Source organism: Phyllostomus hastatus, unplaced genomic scaffold (genome assembly GCF_019186645.2).
Source record: "Phyllostomus hastatus isolate PE091 unplaced genomic scaffold, TTU_PhHast_1.1 phas_scaffold_501, whole genome shotgun sequence".
Classification (NCBI taxonomy): domain Eukaryota; kingdom Metazoa; phylum Chordata; class Mammalia; order Chiroptera; family Phyllostomidae; genus Phyllostomus; species Phyllostomus hastatus.
Window position 1 is genome coordinate 49,312,172 of NW_025334033.1, and position 14,261 is coordinate 49,326,432.

Here is a 14,261-nt window from a genome sequence, read left to right on the forward strand (position 1 = left end):
TAGGATTCATTGCAGGGCTCACTCTGTCCTGAAACAATGCACCCAACACAATCCATCCCCACTCCACCCCCCACCCCAAGTCATCTTGGCCTCCCTCTATCCCAGTACTCTTCAGCTCTCTCACAATGAGCTATGGCTCATCCCCCTTCCCTGTGACATAGCAACATCCTTAAGAATAGAGACTGTATCATATTATTTTAATAACCCCCAATAATTCACAGCGCATGGCACATACTGGGTATTCAGTAAATAATGAATGAATGAATCAATTAGTCAACCAATGAGAAAGAGTTAGTAATGTTATCTGACTATTGAACACCCAAACACGGTAACTCTGAGGACGTTATCTACCAGTAGGGGTGTAATAGCCACAAGGTTGGAGAGATCGAATCCACACATCAGGGCAACAGCTCCCGGAGTGTTGGACCTGTGTGCAGCCATGACAGCCCTTTCTCCCTGACTACAGTTTCCACATCAGCTGAGGGTCGGCCTAGTCTGTGTGTTTCCGGTAAGTGGGTGGGACATGTCCACCGTGGCTCACCTAACACACCAGACCCCTCTCACCTGCCTTCCTCCCCCGGGGAAACTAAGCCCTGAAAACCACATCCATTTCCAGACCCAAGCAATGCACCCATCAGACAGTCAGAAAATGAAGGTGAGTGATGCGAGGTGGCAGCCACACACTGCGAGATCAGAGAGGCATTTGGTCTTTGGGAGAAGCTGTGCTGGAAGCTCTACCGCCTGGCCCCTGGCCTCAGAGGTGATGAAATGGGTCCAGGTGGGCCTGTACGTGGGTTTCTGCTCCTACTGTTGCTGGGCATTTCTCCTGGCTGGCTCCGGCCTCTTCGGGAACATCAACCCCCTACTTTGTAATACATCCCTTTATTATCCTTAAACTAGCAACTGAACAATACGCTCCTTTACAAGAAGACCTCAGATTCTCCTTGGACAGGGTTCCTCCTAGGGGGAGAAGCAGGCAGATGGGATGAACTTAACAAAGCAACAAAAAGCCTCTGTTGTCAGAAGGATAATTCTGTCCTTCGATGTGTCCCCTGGGCCGGGCCACTAAGACGTCTATACGACCCCATTAGGAGCGGGAGAGCTATCAGCAGCAGCAGCAGCAGCAGCAGAAAGAACTGTCGACTGACACTGCGGAAAGTATTGAGGCGTGCCAGCCCTGCTTAGCCACCTCCAACAGCGGGAAAGACGGGCTCTACCCCACGTTGCCTCAAACCGTTCTGCAGCTCTGGCATCGCCAAGGCTCTAAGTAGAGGGGACACTGTCACCTACAAAGAGACAGCAGTGCCTGGCCGGACGTCCAGAGGGAGGCTCTCGGACACGGGGAACCTCGAGCTGAGGAGGTGGCTGCGCTGGAGAGCAGAGGCCTCATCTGTGAACTCAGGTGCAAGTCTCCTTGGGCACCCCCAGAATATTCGGGCGGGGCACAGGCTGGGGTGCCAGTGTGAGACACTACCCAAGGACCCCACTAATACTGGGGGAACTCTTATCGGTGAGCCCCTGTGAGACACCCCTGGGAGTTCCCAGAAATACTTGAGGCAGACTTGTCTGTGAGCTGATATATGGGGCTCCCTAGGGACACCCATGAATGTTGTCAAGTGGTCTCTCACATGTGAGCACATGTGGGACACGCCCTGGGGACTCCCAGAAAGACCTGGGAGGGAGGGTCACAGGTCAGGGAGCCTCCTGCATGGTCATTTCAAAACAACGTCCAGTGAAATCGGAGGATCACAACCCTTGTGAACTTCTTCCCAGCCACAGGCCTGGGGCATTTTCACATTCATTTTGATTACTGAGAACCGCAACCCCCGCCCCGCTCCTGAGGGACAAACTCATTATTTAGGTCTGGCAATTCTCTTGTTGAGGTACTGTCAACAGAACGGCTTGGGAGCCATTTCGACCCCAGCCGATGACCTTACATAACACCGCAGCGCTCCGTTAGGCAACAAAGTTACAATTTAACCAGCAGAAGGCAAGTTTTGTTCCTGCTTTTTGGAGACTGCCACCAGCCCCCCATCCCACTCCCCACCCTGCAGTTCTGGCCCCCAGCTATTTACAGACAGAAATGGGAGCTTTCACCAGCTGGTTGGCCTGTGTCAAGAAAGCCAAGTGCGGGGTGCCTGGGCGTCCTGGGCACCCATCAGGGCAGCGCCCCGCTCTCCGGTGGGCCGCCACACGCTGCTCCCCTCCCCGGACTGTGGTGCCCAGCACCCCACCCACTGCAGCTTCTCTGCAGCATTGGGAAACGGGCCTCAGAAACCCACTGGTGAACAAAAAAACATAAATAAACAATTCACAGAGGAGGAAAAATAAATGACCACTGAACACTTGGAAAGATGTCCAACCACACTAATAATTTAAGAAATGCACTTAAAATGACCACTTACAAGCACCCAAAGCTGGCGGTGATGGTGTAACGCTGATTTGCCCCTGCGGCTGACGGTGTTTGTACTGGCGCGAAGCTTTCAGGAAGCAGCCTGGCAGGACGTATCCGAAGTCTCTAACAAGCTCTATCTTTTGACCTGGCAACTTGGCTTCTAGGAATCTATTAAGGAACGAACCAGGATAGGCATTTTACTGCTGTTAGAGCAATCACAAAACAAAGTGTGGACATAACTGTTCAACAATAAAAAACTATTAAAATAAATAACAATACATGTATATGTCAGAATATTAATAAGTATTAAATACCATGTTTTCAAACAGTAATTGCATGAAGACTCGCTTACCCTACGATATAAAGTGGGCAGGCATAAGGTTCAAAAACACATCGGGGCTATCTCACAAAAAACCTGACTCTAAAACGTAAAGCAATCACACACCTAAAAGGGGCAAAGGATTGAGGGTGGGAGGGGGAGATGGGGGGAGGCAGGGGGGAATGGAGACAGCTGCACTTGAACAACAATTTTAAAAAATATATTATAAAAAATAAAAAGAAAATGACCCGATTAAAAAGTGAGCAAAAGAGTTGAAGGCACTTCACAAAAGAGGACCATGTGAAATGAATAATATGCACAGGAAAAGGTCAATGTCACTAGTCATCAGGAAGTGCAAGTTAAATCAATGAGATACTGCTACGCACTCACTAAAATGTCTAAAATTAGAGAGGTAATAACAAGCATTGCAAAAATGTGGAGGAACTGGAACTCTCATGCATTGCCAGTGGGAGTTTCAAGTAGTTCAGCAACTTTGGAGAAGAGTTTGGCAGGTTCCCCTAAAGTTAAACACACCCTTACACATAATCCAGCCATCCCGCTCCTACCTAAATATGAATGCTCATCATCTCCTCATCAAAACTGGCAACACCTAAATGTTCACCAGTGGGTGAATGGATAAACAAACTCCGGCCCCTACATACAATGGAAATTATTCAGCAATAAAAAGAACACAGTCCTGATGTGTACCACAACCTGGAAGAGTCTCACAAACCTTACCCCCAGACAAGGAAGCCAGACACAACAGTACTACTTACTTGTGGTGTGTGAGGAGGGCCATGTGAGGACTGAGTGGGAAGGGACACACAGGGACTGTTTGAAGATGGGATGTTGTCTATCTTGACTGAGAAGCATTTGTTAAAATTCAGTGAACTACCACATATTGCCATATATAATGCATACTTTTGCCCACATTATTGAGAGAAAAATAAGGATGCACATTATACATGGGTTGTACTAATTCTGTATCTACATAAATGTTTTTAATTCTTTTATTTATGCTTATGCATCAAAAGTGTAATTCTAGAAAGCAACAAATATATCCATATGCTAAATAACACCCTGGAATATAATAATTGCTTTTTTCTAAATATAAATAAATAAAAAATTGAATTGAAAAATTAAAATGAAAGATTTTTTTTTCCCCTGAAACTTTGGGCCAAAAATGTGGGTGCTTACTACACACGGGAGCATATTACACATAGCAAAACATGGTACACACTTGCAAGTGGTGCATCTTAATTTTTTAATTATATTACAATAAAGTTTTTTGTTTAAAAAATTGTATATAGAGACTTTCAGTGAAAGATGGTACATTGATTGCATACATCTTTCTCCAAGCCCCCACTCAATGATAATAAAGAAAAAAAGAGCAAGCAGGGGGCCCAATTTCAAAGATGTGAGCAAATTGAAAACAGAGTGGGAACTGACCCAGCAGGGGATGGGTCACTCGACCTAGAGCACCGGCACTGGGCGAGCTGGCCAAAAGAATGAGGCCGGTGACTGGGAAATGCCAGCGTGAGGACGGGCAGCAAGACCGTGACTGCAGAGGAAGAAACTGAATATCGTAAGTGGGACAGTTGGTTCCCTTCCGCACCATGCTGTGGCACAGAAAGCAATCCAGTACCCCCTCCACCACCCCAAAGGAACCATCAGTGTGTTCCACTCGTAAACACACACGCACACCAAGATACAGACATATAGGTGTAAAGGACCCAGACAGATTCACAGGAACTCTCCATAAAAGTGAATCAAACTAAAAAAAAAAGAAACAAAAGATAAGGAACTCAAGGCTCAATCCAGAAACTCCATAGCCTAATATTAGGAATGTACTAGGACTCAAAAAGTTTACCTCCTTTACACCAAGTTTTTGGCAGTTTCTTGATGTACCGCACCCAAACAGAAACATAGATAAAGGAAGACACAGAATCCATGACCAGGAGGAGCCGAGGCAGGAAGCGAGCGAGAGGAGGGGTCAGTGGGACCACGCAGCCGGCTCAAGGGCCGTGGGTCCAAAACAACAGCACAAACTCGCTGGATACCTGATTGGGTGAAAAGGTGGCATGAAGGAGAGGACTTGATAAAGACAAAACAGACAATGAAAACCGAGGAAAAACAGAGCTGTCCAGGCGGCAGAGGCACTCTTGGAGCACTTCTTGACTCCGCCATGGACCGTACTGGACACAGCCACAGTGACAAAAACACGGTTTACTGGTCCTTCATTTTCCAAATGAACCTGTAGGAAAGGTGGAAAGCGTAACTGTTGTTGCGGAACCCCCTGTAAACACTGACATCGAAAAAGCCGAAGTACTGTGGACAGCAGTTGACCTGTGGAGTCTGAGGAGGAAAGCTGGAAGAGGTGGTGGGGTGTGTTAATAGCCTCCCTATAGAAAAGGAAGGGTCAAGATAACGAAGATCAAGAGATCAAGACTAAAAGGACATATCTGTTGCTTACAGTAAAAAGTAACCAGCAGAGAAATGACCACCATGGAAGAGACAGGGGAGAGAAGCTGTGGCGTGAGAGCAGGAAGTCTAGTGGGCAATGTCTGACACTGCGGAGCAGGAACCATGGTGGACCGTGTCAGCTGGAGGTGCAGGCTGGCGTGACCCCCAGAAGCAAATGCTAGAAGGGCCAATAGTAGCTGCCTCTGAGGAACAGGACTGGGGACACGAGGGGTGGACAACAGCTCTGCTTCTCATCTTATGCAACTCTCTACACCATTTTTATTTAAATATGTGCACATGTTATTTCGCTAAATTAAAAAAAATTAAAAGAACTGCATGTGGTATATGGTTGCCATTAATATAAAACATATACAAATAAATTCAGAGAGAAAGGACGTGAGGGAAATACAGGAGCTACAACTGGGTGGAAATTATAGAATGCTAGTTAGCCCCTTTAAACTCTTCCATCTTTCCACAATGAGCGTCCATTATTTTTAAAACAGAAAAAAACATGTTATATAAAGAATCATAACAATGTTTAGGGACAAATTTTAAATGATATTGGAAATGAGGTGAAGGAAACAAAATTGAATATAAAAATGCATTGAATTACTTAAACAATATCCATGAATGTAGAGAGATTTAAAAATATATTAACAGTAATTATCTTGGTGGTGGAATTATGGGTGACTTTTGCCACCTTATCTTTCCTTTTTTTCCCCAATATTTTTTTTTATAATTAGCACATTAAAGCAGTTTGGGCTGGAGAACTAAATTTGATCTCTCCATTGACTTCAGACCGAAATAATTATGTAATGCCTGTGTGTCACGCTGACACCAAAAATGCCCTCAGGGAACACGTGTGCCATTAACCAACCTCAGTGTGAAGCAGGTCCTCGGGTGACTTCTCCTAATGGACCCATTGGCCTTCGGTCACTCATTCAGCATTCTGTGCCTACTGTGTCTAGTGACCCGCAGAGGCTGCGTGGGTGTTGGCAGTGGAAGGTGCCAGCAGACTTGTGCGGAAGATGAGTTTGCAGAAGAGAATAAATACCCACATGTGAAAACAGATGGAAAACAGCCCACAGCTACAGCAAATGGCTACATCCAGCCTGAAGACATGGGTATCCATCCAGGCCAGCCCCACACCCCCGCAGGCTCCTTCTCCCATCTCCTCAATGCCCACTTTCCACTCCTGCCACCTAAATCCAACAGAGACCCTGGGAAGCCAGTTCCCTCCTCCTCTGCAGCCCCAGGAGATGAGAGCCCTCCGGATGTGAGAGAGGATGAATAGCAGCAAACACCTGGGATTCCTTACCACCCAACCACACCTGATAGGCTTAATCAGTCTTCCCGAGGAGAAGTGAGAAAGCCGAGGGGAGCGAGATAAAGAGCACCCTTGGCGTCCCTGACAGTGCTCTCCAAGGGAAGGCTGAAAACTCACCAGTACGTTCTCCAGCTAAGTCCATTCCCCAGGACTTGCTGATGACTCTAGCCAAATTTGCTGGTTCCCAAGAGACTGTCAACAATAAGAAATGCGTGGCAGGACATGGACCCACAATGGTTTTTCATTTCTTTGGCAACACCTATCTCCACCTGCAATTGCATCAAGACCAAAGTAAATGGAACAACATAGTAAATTCAACTGTCGCCCGAGGCACCATGACACGACAGAAATGACATTCTGATCTTGTGTCGGAAGATGCAAAATTTCAGAGATCCAAAAATTTGTTACAGAACTCAAACTTCTTATCTATACCCACACTGAAGATATAAAATGGTCTGGCTTTTAGAAATTAAGGTAAAGAGGGTTTGTAGAGAAAATATACTTGGAAAAAAATGACTGATGTGCTATGAGTTCCATCCCTTCCAAGAGGGTGGGTGAAAGGTACCTGCCCCTTATCTCAAATCTTGTGAAAGCATTTTCAGAGAGCTTGGTATGAGTCCCTATGATTGGCTGCAGAGGGAGGAGGGAAGAAGGGGTGGGATACAGAGGACCAGTGTTGTTAGATTAACCTGGAAATCTAATCGGCAGGGAGAGATGGACTGGCTGAAGGAGAGAGTTCTGCAGCCTGGGGACTGACCTATGAACCCCCAGAGTGTGTCTGGGCAGGGACACCTGAATGTTTCCATTGGACCCAGTGTGAGCCAATCATGCAAGAGAAAGCAGGTGTGGTCACTTTGGACCTTGCCTGAAATAATCTCCAGACCCTAGGGGCTGTGGGAGGAATGTGGTAATGAGCTGGAGGAGGAGAGGGGCCGCCCTGGACAGCAGAGCTAAGGGGTAGGCCCTAGTGGTGGGGAGCCTCCTACCCACACAACCACATCAGAGAGAAAATATCCACCTTCCCTGCTGCTGTCCAAGTAAGAGCCTCCATGCCTCTCTCCTCTCTCCTCCCCTGCCTGCTCCAACCCAAGCAGGACCTTAATTCTGACTGGGGAGCTAGAGACCAAGGAACTGAGACCAAAAGAAGAAACGCCTTCCCCAACCACAGCTTCTGCCAGCAGCAGCCCTGCCTTGCGGAGACTGGTTATTGCAGGGCCCTGAGCGTTCGAATATCTGGGCTCCGACAGTGTGACTGAGATGACTGCGGGGCTTTTATTATCGAAGGGGGAGCAGAAAAGTCACAGAACTGCCCGCGTTTTCATTCGAGGAAAAGGGAAGACCTTTCCTCCAAGAACACACTGAAAAGGACAATGGAAAGGAAAACAGCATTGCTTCTCGCTGATATCTCAAGGGCCCTAAATGTTCCACATCCGCATCGCTCCTTCCTCCGTGGAACCCACTGCTCCTCCAAAACCGAAGAGCTCCCCACCGTGGAACTCAGTTTCCCCGTCCTTTCCCTGGAGCCATCGGCCGGCGAAAGAAAGTATTCCGAGGACAAAAGAGGAGATGCCAGAGAAAGCAAGGAGCATCATGCATGCAGCACACCCTACAAAGGGAGGTGTAAGGTTGGTCAAGCCTCCATTACCATTTTCAGGACCAGGAAACTCTGCAAGCACCAAAACAGGAGGTCCAGAAAGTTCTACCAGCTCTGCCAGCAGCATCAAGGGAAAGTAACCATGGATAGAATTGTGATGGGTGGGGGAGAAGAGAAAAATGAAACTAACATTTCGGTGAGCACTTTACATGTGCTGGTAACTTTTACACACATCATCTCACTTAATTTTTGCCATTGTCACGCAGGGAAATGGCGTTATCCCCATTTGGCAGCGGAGACGCTGGGACTCACAGAAGCTGAGTGACTTGATCCTGGATGCCGTGGGTTTGTAGAGCCCATCCCCCTTCCACCACACCAGGCTGCGTTTCTATATTGGTAAAGAGTTAGGTAGTGACTCTAATGGGCAATGCAACGTGAGAGGCTACGGAATGCTTGGCTGGTGGCTCATTAAGTGATGCCAGAAAACCAATACAGAAAGACAGTGTGTGAGGTGGGTCAAGCCCTTCAAAAGGAGTCCTTCCCACAGCTCTGCCAAGGGCAGCAGATCCCAGACCCCCAACCCTCATCTCCAACCACTGTGCTGATTTTTCCAATGGCTCCCAGCCTGGACATGGGCCAGAAGCCTATAAAGGGATCTTGTATCAATCAGGGTTCCACAGAGAGACAGAACCAATAGGAGAGGGAGAGAGCGAAAGAGAGAGAGAGATTATAAAAAATTGGCTAACACTACTATGGAGGATGAGAAGTCCCAGATGTGTCGTTGCGAAGGCAGAGACCCAGAAGAGCCAGTGATGAGGTTACAGTCGGGGTCCAAAGGCCTGAGACCCAGGAGAGCTAACGGTGTTAATTGCCAGGCCCAGGGCGGGAAATTCCACTCAAGTCATCAGGCAGACCAGGTCCTTATTTACTCAGCCTTTCGTTCTATTCAGATCTCCAGCTGATTGGAAGAGACCCACCCACAAAAGGGAGGGCAATTGGCTTTACTCGGTCTCCCCAGTCAAATGTTAATCTCATCCAAAAACACCCACCCAAACACAGTCAACATGTCTGACAAAATGTCCGGTTACCCTGTGACTCGGTCAAGTTGACACATAACATTAACCAGCACACATCTGGAACAAAACCTCTACCCAAACGGGACAATGAGGATTAACCAGACCCATTAGATTCTCTCCAATTCAGGGCAAGAGTCAGAAACCAGTGCGGCAGCAGAAGCCAGCAGATACCCAGAGAAGCCGTGGTGCAGACCCATGAGTAAGCGGAAACTGGGGAAAGCAGCAGCTGGGAGACGGAGAAAAGATATTGGCCACAGAGTGTGAGCTGGTTGATGGGCAGGGGCAGAGGATCTCCGAAGCGGCAAGAGAGCAAGAATCCTGGCTGCCCAGGAGGCAGTAAGCCATCCGGTCCTAGAGGATAGCCTACCCCGTTCCTGAACCATATATTCTGAGACCCAGGGGGTCTGGGAATGCCGCCGTTCTCACCTTCCCAGGAGATACCTATCTTCCTTTAAAACAAGCATCAGAAAACTTAGGCCCACGGGGCCGATCTAATCTGCCACCTGTTATTATAAATAAAGATTAATCGCAACAGCCACGCCCTTGGATTTCAGTGTTCTTTACAGCTGCTCCCACACCGTCATGACAAATTTGAGTCGTTGTGACAGAGACCATGTAACCCATAAAGCCTGAAATATTTGCGATCCGGCTCATTACAGAAAGTTTGCCTTCAGGTGACATTTATTATTGAAGTCTGTCCCTATGCCAGATACTGGTGTTCTCAAAGCTTTACTGACAAAATCTCACTTTCACTCACAAAGCCTCTGGGAGGTTAATGCAGTCCTTTCATTACCCAAATTTTGCAGATGAGGAAACAAAGGCTTAGGAAGGTTAAGTAACAATTTGCCCCAGGTCACATACGGTAAAGGCAAACTCGAGCCTCACAGCCTGACTCTGGATTCTGTTCGTTTCATTTCTGAAGCCGCACTGCCATCCTGCTATGTAGCTCCACTGTAAATACCTCGTTAGAACACAAGCATTTTTATGTCAGAAACATTTGTTTTGAAAGATAGCCCTGAAAGAATGTTTTTAACATTTTTACCCGGAGCAATGTCCAAGAACCGTGTGCAGTGGGGTGGCGTGTCTGCTGATGGGTTGATCGGCCAGCCTGTGTGGCAGTGGGTGCCTCACTGACACTCCCGTCCCCGGGAGCTGGGCAGAGCTGGACAGAGGACAGTGGGCCGTCCTGGGGACATCTGCGAGGCTGTGGTCTGTCCCCAGGAGGGCATATCATTGCTAGTAAACAGCCTTCTATCGCACTGAGAGGAGCCAAGGGGTGACTCCTTGCAATCAAGAGTCTAATGGGCATTCAGAGGAAGGTGTACGATGTGCCCCCACCAAAAAATAAAAATAAAAAAATAAAAAGAGCTAGCTAGTAAGACCACATCAAAGCAGCGAAAAATGAGGAAATCCGTGCGTTGTTTTGGGTTTCAGCTTCCCCTCACAAGGTCAAACTCTAGGACTTGATTATTGCTTTCATGAGGGCACACAGGGGCGACACTGAAATATTTATGTGACAGCTGTGTGGCACAGGTACCCATCAGCCAGAAATGTGGGCAGAGACCCCCTGCGTGCGGTATTAAGGCCTCGACGACTGGGTCTTGCAGAGGTGGGACAGGGTCCTGGGAGAGGCCCCAAGCAAGAGGCTGGGTTGGGACCCTACAGAGAGGTAGGGGCACCAGCCTTTACCCACTGGATGGAAGCGTTTCCTATTTTGACACAATATGGCCAGACCCGTGCCTCTGAGCTGAACAGAAGCTCGGGATGGAAATAGTCACAGACTTTGACCCCAAAGATCATTTTGATTCATGTTTTCCCAACATACCTGATCATATGAATCATCTGATGTGCTGGTTAAAAATGCAGCATTCTAGAAGTGCTGGAAAACTGTATTTTTGCATCCACCCTAGAACTCTTAACATCTGATATGTTCAGGAGACAGTAATCTAATCCAGAGTTTCCCAAACATCTCTGGTGACAAGAAACAAATCCCTGGGCCCATCCCACCCTTTCTGAATCAGAACTTCCAGGAAAGGGGCCTGGGAAGTCGCATCACTCAGGGAGTGAGGGGGCACCAGTTGTGCCCCTTCACACTCTTATAACACACTGGGTTGGTGGTGCAGATGGGGCCAGAACCGAAATCTCCCAACTGCCCCAGGGACAGGAGCTTGTCCTCCCACAAGCTCCTCTCTCTCTCTCTCCTTCTCTCTCCCTCTCTCTCTCTCTCTCTCCCTCTCTCTCTCTCTCTCTCTCCCTCTCTCTCTCTCCTCCCCCCCCCCACCTAACAAGGTAGAATTTGGTGAGGTAAGTATTTTGACCCTTACTTTACAGAGGAACCGGGAACTGGTAAAGGGACCTATTCAAGATCCAACGACTCAGACGCGGTGGATCCAAGTTTTCAAGCAGGTCCTCCTGCCCCCGAGTGCGGGCCCCTGCGGGCCCCCACTTCCTCTCCCACCAGCACCACCTCTGCTGCAGGAGGTCTGCCGAGATTCAAGCACACCTGCGAGAAACAAATACACTTCCCCTCAGTTACAACTGCAAAGGAAACAAAAAGCCTAGGTCAAAGTGAACCCTTGGGCAAACTTCTGCACTGTTCTTTAGTTAGCTGATTGCTTCCCCCTAGCCTTCTAGAAAGATCTTAACAGGTTCTATTTATAGTTGACCCAGAGAGCACCAGCTCCCTCCTTCTTTGGGCTCCTGAGGCCCCTAGCATTAGGCTATCACAGCTGCCATACTCTGAGTGTGGGCAGAATGGGGATTAAAAACTTTTTTGCTGGTTACCCAAAAGCCTTGATAATATCACACCATCTTTCGCAGGCTGTGCTAAGAGGAAACCACTTCCTCTCTCCCCTGAGCTGCTTGCATATTTAAAAGTTAATTGCCCAAACCTCTGCTCTGTTGACTTAATTGCCTCCCTGTTTAGCTGACATCACCCTCCTCTGGCCTATGGTGGGAATAGGAAGGAAAGAAAGGCAAGGGACCCCCCACAGCTTGGGGACCACCACATGGTGGCTTCTGAAGGCTGCCCCCTTGGGCTCAGCCTCTACCCACACATTTTCCCTTCCACCCTGGAGGCTTACCTCCTTCCAGCAGGTCCGGCCCTGTCTCTGTGGTCGGTAGTCATGCTTGAAAGCCATCCAGAAATAGTGACGAAATGCCCTTAACAGCCATATTTCCATAGTCTCTGCTAAGCATGGTGTCTCCCATAAATGATTCATGGGGGGACTCTAAGTGCATTTTATTTTCTAATACCCATCTCTCTCTGCCAGTCCATTATAGATGAACTAAGATACAGAAGAGTGGTGAACCCTTATGAAAGATTACCCCCCGTGTGCCCAAAATGACCATGCTGACCTTAGCAATATTAATCCCTGGCCCAGTTTTTGCTGAATATGTCACACCCCCCCGCTCAGGTCACCGGGACTCTGGTTCAGTGTATCTTTCCATCTGTATTAAGTAACTGGCATATATATTTTTCAATCGTGAGTGTGCAGACACAATCACCACACTTGGGTCCTAGAATCGAAAGATGGCAGGAACTGTCCAAAGGTCTTCTAATCCATCCCCTTGCATCTCCCAAGGCATTGGCTAACTCACTCTAGACAGACTTATGTGTAACTTGTTGTTTAAAAGAAAACCAAAATAACAACAGCAATAACAAAAGTGTGAACCCCAGAAAGAAGATGTGAAACCCTTGTCTGTCGTCTGATTTGGTGCCCAGCGGGTCTCCGGAAGGTCCTCACACCGCTGTGCTGGACTTCCTCCTTTTTCTTCCCTGTAGACGGACAGCAGCCCACCAAGTGAATGAGGCTGGTGTGCCATGAGTAAATTACGAGACGGCGCCTGTGCTTACACTTCTATTTTCCATCAAGGCGTCTGTTGATTTAATTGATGCCCTCTGCCTTCTTTAAAGGTTACTCTGATATTTAGCAGGGTGTTGGGAGAGGCTGAGGAGTGATCGATGGTACCTGCCTTCACTCTTCTCCATCATCACTGTCACCATACAAGTAGAAACCTTTGCAGCCTAGCCTCCACCTATCCGGAGCTGCTTAGCTTGCTTAATTGTATGGAAAGCCTCTGGTGAACCAACAATAGTCAGACTTAATGATCTCTCCTTGGTTCTGATATGGCTTGAACTCTCTAAACACTCATTTGAGGAGCCCTTAAAGGAACCAGAGTTATACGGCTTGGATGAGAAGACCCTCAGGGGAACAGGATACCGGGTTTAAGAACTTGATTTGCTTGGAATGCCCCTGTGTTTGTTTTCTATCACTGTTATAACAAATACAGTGCCTTAAAACACAAATTTGTTATCTTTGGCTTCTGAGAATCCAAGGTCCTAAAATTAAGGTGTCAGCAGGCTGTCGTCCTTCCTGGAGGCTCTAGGGGGAAATCTACTTTCTTGCCTTTTCTAGTTTCCAGAGGCCCTTGGACTCCTCCTCCGTCCTCAAAGCCGGCAATGGCTGGCCAAGGCTTTCTCACATCACATCCCTCTGAAGCTGGCTCCTCTGCCTCCTTCTTCTGTCTCCTAAGGACCCTTGTGATTGTGTTGGATCTGTCTGTATAAAACAGATTAATCTTCCTATACTGTCATCTGATTCGCAACCTTCATTCTATCTGCAACCTTAATGCCCCCTTGTTATGTAATGTATTATCTTCTGAGGATTAGGATGTGGACATCTTCGAGGTGCCACGATTCTGCCTACTGCAGCCCCTAACGGGTAGACTTAGAGCTGGTAGAGAGAAGCTACTGAGAATCCAATTCCAGGCTGTCCAAAGTTCAGGAAACAAAGAACATTTTAACAGAGCTGTCTAAAGGTAGAATCGATGGCTAGTAAAGACATTGAATCCCCGGCTCCTACAGGACTTCAAGCATAGGCTAACGGGCCGTTTCTTCATAAACAAGTGGTTACAGTGTGCCGAGCACAACGCTAAGCCCTTGTCACAACTTTTATCACATAATCGTCACCCGAGTCCTACAGAATAGACGTCATTGTTTTGGAGAAGATAAACCTGATGCACAGAAGGACAAAAATGAGAATCCCAGCTCTGCTGACCTTAAGCAAGTTCCTTAACCTCACCAA

General features: G+C 47.7%; 1 long non-coding RNA gene across 1 annotated transcript; it reads left to right on the top strand.

The window, feature by feature from the left end:
• Positions 1 to 8,019: 8,019 nt before the first annotated feature.
• Positions 8,020 to 9,428, top strand: LOC123807946. Its single transcript, XR_006783733.1, has 3 exons — positions 8,020 to 8,129; positions 8,365 to 8,443; positions 9,302 to 9,428. It is a non-coding gene; the product is annotated as an uncharacterized LOC123807946 (long non-coding RNA).
• Positions 9,429 to 14,261: the final 4,833 nt, after the last annotated feature.